Raw genomic sequence first — 9328 nt, 5'->3', positions numbered from 1 at the left:
TTGGCCCAAGCAACTGTTTATCTGGGGTCAGGGGAAGTTCGCCCATCTCAGAAGAGGAAGCTCCAGTTTCTTCCAATACGTGTGTTGAGAAATGGGGAAGCAAGGGGGCCGTGGTCACATTTCTGAGTTACACTGTGGGGGAGCGGTCCACAGTGGAACTATCTCCCTTCTGCATCTCTCACCATTGTCCATTTCCGGTAGCGAGGAAAACATGAAGGAGGTCTTCTTTAACACTTTGGGTCCAGGGGACCAAGGGTTGGGTGTTCTTGGTGGTTAAAAAAAAGCCACAATTAAAAAAAATTATTATTGAAGGATAATTGCTTTACAGAATTTTGTTGTTTTCTGTCAAACATCAACATGAATAAGCCATAGGTTTTAATTGGAGGAAAATTGCTTCATAGTATTGTGTTGGTTTCTGCCACACAAAAATGCAAACCAGCCATAAAAAAGCTATGATCTAGCAAGCATATATTGTGCACTAGATAGATGGAGTACCTTTCATTTAATCTTCATGATGATTCTTTGAGTTTGGAATAATTACCAACCCTATTTCATAGCTGGGAAAATCGAGGCTCAGAGGGGGCTCATGGCTTGTCACTTGTCATCTAGCAGATAAGGGGCAGAGCTGGTGTTTGGGCTCTGTGTTTCTTGCTGTTGTTCAGTCACTCAATCATGTCCGACTCTTTACAACCCCATGTACTGCAGCATGCCAGGCTTCCTGTCCTTCAACTACCTCCCAGAGTTTGATCAAATTCATGTCCACTGAGTCTGTGATGCCATCTAACCATCTCATCCTCTGTTGTCCCCTTCTCCTCCTGCCTTCCAATCTTTCCCAGCATCAGGGTCTTTTCCAATGAGTCAGATCTTCACATCAGGTGGCCAAAGTATTGGAGCTTCAGCTTCAGCATCATTCCTTCCAATGAATATCCAGGGTTGACTTCTTTTAGGATTGACTGATTTGATCTCCGTGTAGTCAAAGGGACTCTCAAGGGTCTTCTCCAGCACCGTAGTTCAAAAGCATCGATTTTTCAGCACTCAGCTTTCTTTATGGTCCAACTCTCACACCCATACACGACTACTGGAAACACCATAGCTTTGACTATATGGACCTTTGTTGGCAAAGCAATGTGCCTTGCATGGTTGATTTTTTTCTATAGTGCCTGCTGCCTTTCAAGTGGCTATCTACAAACCTGAATTTTACCTGAAAACTCTAACCTTGTAGTTCTTGCCTCAGACTGCAGTTCTAGGAAAGGAGCAATGTGATGTGGTAGAACAGACATCCTGGGTTGAGGTAGGAGAGCAGGAGCTGGGCTCTGGCTCTGCTGATGGTCCTCTGTGGCTCTCCTGGGGCTGTTACAATAATGCAGGTGAGGGATGATGGGGACCTGGGAGCTAATGGCAAAGTCAGAAAGAATTCTACATCTGAAGATACAGCTAGTGGGACTGGCTGATGAACTGGATGCTCGGTGTGAGAGAAGAGCAGGCTGAAGAATGACTCCAAGGTTTTCAGCTCAAATCATGGGATAGAAGGAATTATTGTTGCTAGAGATGGGGAAGAAAAAATGCTCATGCAAACAACACATTTACATTTAGGTGGTTCGTGAACTCCTGTCAGGTTCTAAGAACTTCTCTTGGGTCAAGGGTAGAATCTTTGCAAAATTTTTTAATTTGGATATTTGTTTATTTGGCTGTGCTGGGTCGTTGTTGCTGTGAGGGTTCTTCTCTAGTTGCAGAGAGCGGGGGTTACTCTCTGTCGTGTGCTTTTCTCGTGGTGGTTTTTCTTGTGGAGCATGGACTTTAGGGGGCTCAGGCTTCAGGAGTTGTGGCACATGGGCTTATGAGTTTAGGCTCCCTGAATCTAGAGCACAGGCTTAGGTGCTCCAGAGCTTGTGGGATCTTCGAGGACCAGGGATGGAACCTGCATCTCCTGCACTGGTGGGTGGATTCTTTACCACTGAACCACCAGGGAAACAAACCCCAAGGATAGGATCCTGTGTGTAGCAGATGTGGTCATGCCCAGCTTACATCCTTGGTCCTCACATTTTCAGTGACTTCCAATGGCCAGCAGCTGCCCCTGGAGTCCTCCTTATCTGGCAGATGGCAGGTGAGAAGTGTCAGGGGGAAAATGCTTCCTAGAACAACCCTCAAAAAAACCTTGAACTTGGTGTACACAGCTCCCTCACCTCTCAGGTGAGATGACTCTGAGATGCTTGTCCTAGTTATTGCCCAGTGGCCCCTGTTGGGATTAAGCTCCCACCTTGTACCAGCTGTCTTTTTTCCCCTGATTCACTTCTTTGCACCCCTGCTGGCATTTACCAGGATCACCCCCAAAATAAACTGCTGCTGCTGCTAAGTCGCTTCAGTCGTGTCCAACTCTGTGCGACCCCATAGATGGCAGCCCACCAGGTTCCCCCGTCCCTGGGATTCTCTAGGCAAGAGCACTGGAGTGGGTTGCCATTTCCTTCTCCAGTGCATGCAAGTGAAAAGTGAAAGTGAAGTCGCTCAGTCGTGTACAACTCCTAGCGACCCCATGGACTGCAGCCTACCAGGCTCCTCCATCCATGGGATTTTCCAGGTAAGTGTACTGTAGTGGGTTGCCATTGCCTTCTCCCCAAAATAAACTACTTGCACTCAAATCCTTGTCTCAGAGTTTTCTCTTGGGGGAGCCCAAACTAAGACACCACGGGAAAGGAGAAAGGTGAGTTTGCAACATGATTCTGGTTTTCCTGGAACTGAGTGCTTCCTGGGATGCAGGACTTTCTGTGCCAGATGTGGGAAAGTCCTGGACAAGCTTGGACAGGTTGACCACCATTATAGGAAGATAGTGTCATGTTCAGGAAGCCCAGAGAAGAGAGTGCTTCAAGAAGGAAAGGGGGGACTTCCCTGGTGGTCCAGTGGTTGGGAATCTGCCTGCCAATGCAGGGGACATGGGCTTGATCCCTGGTCTGGGAACTAGGATCCCACAAGCTGGGGCAACTAAATTGGTGTGTCACAACTACTGAGCCCAAGCTCTAGAGCCCAAGAGGCACAGTTAGTGAAGCCCGTGCACCTACAGCCTATGCTCTGCAACAAGAGAAGCCACTGAAATGAGAAGCCCATGCACCACAATGAGAGAGTAGCCCACACTTGTCGCAACTAGAGAAAGCCTGTGGGCAGCAATGATGATCCGGCACAGCCAAAAACAAAAACAAAAACAAAAAAGAAAAAAAAAAAGAAGGAAAGAGGATATGCATATATAGATAAATCATCATATTGTACATCTTAAATATATACAAATTTTATTTGTTAATTAAATCTCAATAAAGCTGGGGGAAAAAAACCCAAAAAATATTTGATTGTCAAAAAAAAAAAAAAGAAGAAATGAGGGTCAATAGAGTGAAATGTGACCCAAAGGTCAAGTTAGAAAAAATTGAGAAGCAGTCAGTGGACCTGGTGCTGAGGGAGCGTTTGGGACACTGAGTTGCTCTTGGATGTGCTGGAAACAGAAGTCCGAGTGCAGTGGGCTGAGCAGTGAGGGGGTAGGAGGAAGTGGGGACAGCAGTGTGTAAACAGTTTTTCTAGAATTTTGGCTATGAAGAGAACTAGAATGGTTATTGCGGCAGGGAGAACTTCTGGGGTAGACGAGACCTGAACATGGGTGCCCCATACTCTTCCAACTCCTACTCCCAATTATTCCCATAGCAGATCTCCTGGGTCTTCAAGGCTGATTTTTTCCCTTCATGATTTTCATCTTTTGGCATTTTGCTCTGTTTTTTTTTCTTTTTGAGATGCTTCTTCCACATGGTCTTTTAACTCATTAATTTGTCCCTTAACTGGGATCATCTTCTTTAATTCATCCAGTATAATTACTCTTTTTATTTAGTTCCATAGAACATTTGGTGCTGAACTTGAATCTCCTCGCATTCTTCTTTTTCATCATTCTTTTTTAAAAGAAAATAATTTTATTTGTTTACATATTTTATTTTTTGCCTGTGCTGGGTCTCTGTTGCTGCTCAGACTTTTCTCTAGTTGTGGGGAGCGGGGGCTGCTCTCTAGTTGTGGTGCATGGGCTTCTCATTGCAGAGGCGTCTCCTGCTGTGGAGTATGGGCCTGGGCTCTAAGGCACAAACTCAGGAGTTGTGGTGCTCGGGCCTAGTTGCCCTGCGGGATATGGGCCTCCTGGGTCAGGGATCAAACCTGTATCTTCCTAATTGGTAGGCAGATTCTTTACCACTGAACTACCAGGGAAGCCCTATCATTCTTTTTTAAAGTTGTTGTCTGTCTACTCTAGCAGCTCAGTTTTGCTGGGTGACAATTATGTTGACCATACTCTTTTCGCCTGTTGAGTCTTTTCAAGGGCTGTCATTTTTCTTAGGGACTCAGATTTGGGAATTGAGAACTCTGAGTGGTGATAGTTTCCCAAGTGATGAAAGAAGATGGATTCTTCACCCATGGGGGTCCATGTGTGTACTAGGCAGGTGTGTAGAGGTGCCTCCATGCTCCCCAATCTCCTTGCTTTCTTCTAGATTCAGGAGCAGAGCTCCTCTTGAAGTTCTTGGGATCCAGATGGATCAGAGATGCACACACATGGAATGATCACACACACACACACACACACACACACATGAATGATGCTGACCTCATCCAGGAGGTTCATGGACCCTGAGGAGTCAAACTCTTCATAGGATGAACTGTGTCTAATTTTCACCCAGAGTTCTCTTCAGTTTAACTTGAAACTTTCCACCTGGTGCATGGGGGAGACATTTGAACCTCAGATTTCCCTTTGGGGCTTCCCCCCAGAGATATCTCTCTCATGCCCACCCATCTGCTATGGGTACCAGCAGATTTTGGGTTCAAAGAGGCAGATATATTAAGGTAGAGAGTGAAGGGGAACTGAGACAAGTGCAGGTGGCCATTTTCCTACAATTTGCCATCTTTCTTTCTTTATCATGGGGTCCAGCAAGCTATAGCCTGGGAAAGTGTGAAAGTGAAAACATTAGTCACTCAACCATATCTGATTCTTTGTGACCCCTTGAACTGTAGCCTCTGTCCATGGGATTCTCCAGGCAAGAATACTGGAATTGGTTGCCATTCTCTTGAACTGTAGCCTCTGTCCATGGGAATCTCCAGGCAAGAATACTGGAGTTGGTTGCCATTCTCTTCTCCAGGGATCCTTCTGACTCAGGGATTAAACCCAGGTCTCCTGCAGATTCTTTACTGTCTGAGGACCAGGGGAGCCCATAGCTTGGGATGGGGCTGTCAAATCCTTCCTGCAACCTGTCTTTATATGGCCAGTGAGCTAGAGGAAGTTTTTGTATTTCTAAAGTGATATACACATATAACACTTTATACATATATCACACAAATGTATTTATGTCCGTCTATTCTATCATCTGGGCTTCCCCAGTGGCTCAATGGTAAAGAATCCACCTGCAATGCAGGAGACGCAAGAGACACAGGTCTCTTCCCTGGGTCGAGAAGATCCCCTGGAGGAGGGCATGGCAACCCACTCCAGTGTTCTTGCCTAGAAAATCCCATGGACAGAGGAGCCTGGCGGGCTACAGTCCATAGGGTTGCAAAGAGTCAGACATGACTGAAGCAACAGAGTGCGAGCACGATTCTGTCATCTATCTATCACTGTATCTAGCCTGAAAAATCTAGAAAAGGTTTGCTCATCCATCTTTAGCATGAGCAAAGAGCATCTTTCCTCACGCGAGGAAGGTGAGGATGTGAGAAAGGTGAAAGACTCAGGAGAGAGGGGAGATAATCGGTGGAGAAAGGTCCCCAAGGAGGCATGAGGGGGACAAGGTCCAAAGCACAGAGGGGGAGGTTAGTTTTAAACAAGAAGAGGGACTCCTCTGCCATTGTGGAAGAAGAGAGGAGGTGATGAGCATCAATGGGGGAAGGAATCAAAGATGAGTATGGATGTAGGTATATCTGTAAGAGATGTCAGAAGGCTGAGGGTGTTTCCATCAGCTGGTGTTTATTTTCTCTGAGAAGTAGGAAACAAGGTCTTCTACCTTATATAGAGAAAGGGGATGCAGATTGAAGAAAGAACTGAAAAACTGGAACTCCCCACATGGGGAAGTTGACTAGGGATAGGAAGAATGAGTTCCAGGTAGCCTGGGAGGTCTTGTTTAGACCAGAAAGCACACATTTGTAATGACTCCTAGATGAATGATTCTGGGATCTCACTGCTTTGATGGAGAGTGGAGAAGAAACATGGTTGGTTCATAAGGAAAAATGCTTTTGGCTACAAGTAACAGATTACCTGACCCTAAGTGACTTAACAAAAGTTCATTTGTCTTACATATGGAAAAATTCAAGGGTTGGTTACAGTCATAAGCTGACAACATCATAAAGCCCAGCTTAATTCTGACTTTTCATTCTTCCATCCTTAGTATTTCCATGCTATCTCCTTTGTAAGGATCATATTATTATATGATAGCAGCTAAAACTAGGGAGTAATTGGCAAACTCTCCTTGAATTTGTCTTTGTTTTTTATCAAGGAGAAAAAGTATGTTCCAGTAGGTGTCTCTTACATTTCAGTGGCTAGAACTGGCCCAAATGTCTATCCTAAACCAATTTCTAGCAAATGGGAAGGAGGTCACTATGGCTAGTTTATACCAGGGTTTTTCAACCTCATCACTACTGATATTTAGGGATGGATAACTCTGCTGTGTATGTTAGGGCTGTCTAGCAGCTGTTTAGCAGCATCCCTGACATCTATTGCTTAGATATCGGTAGCATCCCCCCTTGCCCAAGTTACTGAGATCAAGAATGTCTCCAGACATTTCCATATGTCGCTAATGGTGGGGATAAATCATCTCCAGTTGAGAATCATTGGGCTGAGATCAATCTCTACTGACCCCTGGGACCAGGTATGTTGCTGTCCTAAATATTAAAACAATCAAGGTTCTATTAAAAAGGAACATGTAATGGTGGCAATGACTGCTGAGTAGACAATCCACAGTGCCTCCTATGATTGGATCAGTCCTGGATGCAGATGACACCATCCTTGTGGCAGAAAGTGAAGAGAAAATAGTCTCTTGATGAGAGTGAAAGAGGAGAGTGAAAAAGATGACTTGAAACTCAACATTAAAAAAACTAAGATCGTAGCATCTGGTCCCATTACTTCATGGCAAATAGAAGGGGAAAAAGCGGCAGTAGTGATAGATTTTATTTTCTTAGACTCCAAAATCATTGCAGGTGGTGACTGCACCCATGAAATTAAAAGATGCTTACTCCCTGGAAGGAAAGCTATGACAAAACTAGTTGTTGTTTAGTTGCCAAGTCATATCCAACTCTTTGTGACCCCATGGACTGCAGTACACCAGGCCTCCCTGTCCCTCACTATCTCCCAGAGTTTGCCCAAGTTCATGTCCATTGAATCGGTGATACCATCCAACCATCTCATCCTCTGTTGCTCTCTTCTCCTTCTGCCTTCCATCTTTCCCAGCACCAGGGTTTTTCACAATAAGTTGACTGTTCACATCAGGTGGCCAAAATATTGGAGCTTCAGCTTCAGCAACAGTACTTCCAACAAGTATTCAGGGTTGATTTCCTTTTAGATTGACAGGTTGGATCTTGCTGTTCAAGGAACTCTCAATAGTTTTCTCCAGCAACACAGTTTGAAAACCTCAATTCTTCAGTTCTCTGCCTTCTTTATGGTCCAACTCTCACATCTGTACATGACTACTGGAAAGACCATAACCTTGACTATGTGGACCTTTGTCGGTAAAGTGAAGTCTTTGCTTTTTAGCACAGTTTAGGTTTGTCATAGCTTTCCTTCCAAGAAGGAATTGTCTTCTAATTTCATGGCTGCAGTCATTATCTGCAGTGATTTTAGAGCCCCAAAAGAGGAAATCTGTCACTGCTCCCACCTTTTCCCCTTCTATTTGCCATGAAGTGATGGGACAGGATGCCATGATCTAAGTTTTTAATATTGAGTTTTAAGTTGGCTTTCTCACTCTCCATTTTCATCCTCATTAAGAGGCTCTTCAGTTCCTCTTTGCTTTCTGCCGTTAGTGTGGTATCATCTGCATATCTAAGGTTGTTGATATTTCTCCTGGCAATCTTTATTCCAGCTTGTAGCTCATCCAGCCCAGCATTTTGCATGATGTGTTCCTTGTATAAGTTTAAATAAACAAGATGACAGTGTACAGCTTTATCATACTCCTTTCTCAATTTTGAACCAGTCAGTTGTCCCATATAAGATTCTTACTGTTGCTTCTTGACCAGCATACAGGCTTCTCAGGAGACAGGTAAGATGGTCTGGTATTCCCATCTCTTTAAGAGTTTTCCACAGTTTGTTATGATCCACACAGTCAAAGGCTTTTGTGTAGTCAAGGACAGAGAGATAGATGTTTTTCGGGAATTCCCTTGCTTTCTCTATGATCCAGTAAATGTTGGTAATTTGGTTACTCTGCCTTTTCTAAACCCAGCTTGTATATCTGGAAGTTCTTGGTTCATCTACTGCTGAGGCCTAGCTTGAAGGATTTTGACCATAAGTTTACTGTCATGGGAAGTGAGTGCAATTGTCTGGTAGTTTGAACATTCTTTAGACAGTGTACTAAAAAGCAGAGACATCACTTTACCGACAAAGGTCCATATAGTCAAAGCTATGGTTTTTCCAGTAGTCATGTATGGATGTGAGGGTTGGACCATAAAGAAAGCTGAGAACTGAAAAACTGATACTTTCAAACTATGGTGCTAGAGAAGACTCTTGAGAGTCTCTTTGACTACATGGAGATCAAACCAGTCAATCCTAAAAGAAATCAACCCTGGATATTAATTGGAAGGACTGATGCTGAAGCTCCAATACTTTGGCCACTTGATGTGAAGAGCTGACTCATTGGAAAAGACCCTGGTGCTGGGAAAGATCAAAGGCAGATGGAGAAGGGGGTGACAGAGAATGAGATGGTTCAGTAGCATCACCAACTCAATGGACATGAATTTGAGCAAATTCCAGGAGACAGTGGAGGACGGAGGAGCCTGGAGTGCTGCAGTCATGGGGTTGCAAAGAGTCAGACACGACTTGGGGAACTGAACAACAAAACTAAGTATGGAATCAGAATGAGGAAGCAAAGGTGTTGAAAGTATGAGGGAGAATCATTTGACTTGGGTGATCATGAGATTTAGCCTGGATAAGGAAGGAGGTAAAAGTGATGGCTTGGAAGAAGCTGATGGTTTGAGTTTAAAAAGCATGTTTAGGATGAGAGAAAAAAATTGAGAATAAGGCCTTGACAAGGGCTCCCTCATTCACAAAAAGTCTGTGGAGTATTTGCAATGGTCATGATTTGGGTATCCAGGAATAAGCATTGATTGAAAACATAATAGTGAAGAGAAA

Source organism: Dama dama, chromosome 9, assembly GCF_033118175.1.
Source record: "Dama dama isolate Ldn47 chromosome 9, ASM3311817v1, whole genome shotgun sequence".
Taxonomy (NCBI): domain Eukaryota; kingdom Metazoa; phylum Chordata; class Mammalia; order Artiodactyla; family Cervidae; genus Dama; species Dama dama.
Note: the sequence above shows the minus strand (reverse complement) of the source record.